Raw genomic sequence first — 1,937 nt, forward strand, 5'->3', positions numbered from 1 at the left:
TTCAAACAATTTTCCTCAACCCACTTCTACTGATTAGTATAGTGGAGGTAAGGGTCGAATCCCACAAGGATGGACACGTTTTGATAACTGCGGTGACTTTCCTGGGTGTTTTTGGTTAGCTACCACGCTTGGGTTGAGATTTTACCTAGGCAAGAAATAAAGGTGGTACTCTACTGACTAGTAGGCGTGAAAATAACAGGCATGTGATGGTGTTCGAGAAAATAGGGGACAAAGTGTCTCAGAGGCATATGAAAAGTAGACAGTTACTAAAAAAGGAAATCTAGACAACAAGGTATATCTGGTGGCTGGGTGGCTCTCTGACAGGTCTGGACAGTACAACTGAAAAGTAGGGAACAAAAGCAAAAGTAACTTAAAAGTAAAGTGGTTCAAACTAAAGTTGATTTTGACGTTTTCTTCTTCACCAAGCATTAACAAAAATCAGATGAACTCAAACACCATAACTAAACTCAGATTCATAACCTAAAACTCACGAACCATTGATTAAAATGCTCAAACTTAAAATAAACGGTGAAACTGCAATTTTACTTCTACTGACTAACATGCAAGGCGGTGATTATAATGCAACACGAAGACTCAAGCACGAAGATTAGACTAAAACATAACTACAACTTCAGATCGACAACTCCAGATAAGAAAACACTTAGAAATTAAAAGCAACAACTAGATCTAACTTTCCTAAGCAGAATGAGGCAAACTCGAACCAAAGCGACATACGAAATAGAAACTTCATAATTTAACGTTGGAACTTCACAAAGTACTTCAAAAGGCAACAACGATGAGTGTTTGCAACAAAACCAACGACGAAAACAAGTAAAGATTAAACTAGAAAGCAAAATAACGATTGTTTGGCCACTCCGGGCGATGATACTGCTATACTACTACGGTAACTGGCTGGAACGGTGGATCGATGACTTCTCCGGTAGACTCTTGGACGTCAAGTGACCATAGCTGTGGCGAGGAACGAGAGGTTGGACAATGCTGAAGGACTGATCTTCTAGAGAGAATTCTACTAAGTGTGTTTTTTGAACCGAGAACTAAAGGCCGAACTCCTTCTCTCTCTCCAAGTGGCTTCTTTTATAGGGAGGTTTGCCCTTGCTTTTAGGGTAGACTTCCTTCAAGTTTTGACTTTTATGCCCTTGTTAATGATCATCCCAGCTATCCTTCTTCTCCATCTCGAGCCTTTTCTCTGGCATGCATCCTGGTCAGTATTGCACCCTTCTAGCGCCCTTTTCACTTGCGTCACCCGAATCGTCTCCTACTGACTTGGATCCTTTAATCCTGCACACTTGAGCAACTGTTTTGCAGATAATACATGCATTTCACGACATACTGACCAGTAACCAAGGCTTAGAATACGACTTATCAACTGGATTTTCAGAGATGCTGATCGCAGCTTTATTATCGCAGAACAGTCTACACGGTTTTGGTACGTACTGATCAAGCTCTGTCATGAGCCTCCTTAGCCACAATATCCCAGTGAGACCACTTTTGATTCCACGGAATTATGCTTCTGCACTTGAAAGTGCAACTACCTTCTGCTTCTTGCTCCTCCATGTGACAAGATTTCCTCCTACCAATGTAAAGTACCCTGCCGTGGATTTTCGGTCATTTGGGTTCCCTGCCCAATCTGCATCAGTAAACCCATTAATATCCAAGTGCCCATGTTTTTCGAACAGTACCCCATGCTCCGCAGTACCCTTCAAATATCGGACAATTCGTAGAACAGCTTCCCAATGATCTTCTTGTGGTGGGTGCATGAACTGACTTACTACTCCCACAGCATATGCTATGTCGGGTCTAGTATGAGAAAGATAAATAAGCTTACCTACCAGCCTCTGATATCTCCCCCTTTCCGTGAGCTTCGCTCCTTCAACTATCTGCAATCCGTGATTCTGTATCATTGGGGTGTCCATCGG

The sequence above is a fragment of the Salvia hispanica genome, chromosome 2, assembly GCF_023119035.1.
Source record: "Salvia hispanica cultivar TCC Black 2014 chromosome 2, UniMelb_Shisp_WGS_1.0, whole genome shotgun sequence".
NCBI lineage: Eukaryota > Viridiplantae > Streptophyta > Magnoliopsida > Lamiales > Lamiaceae > Salvia > Salvia hispanica.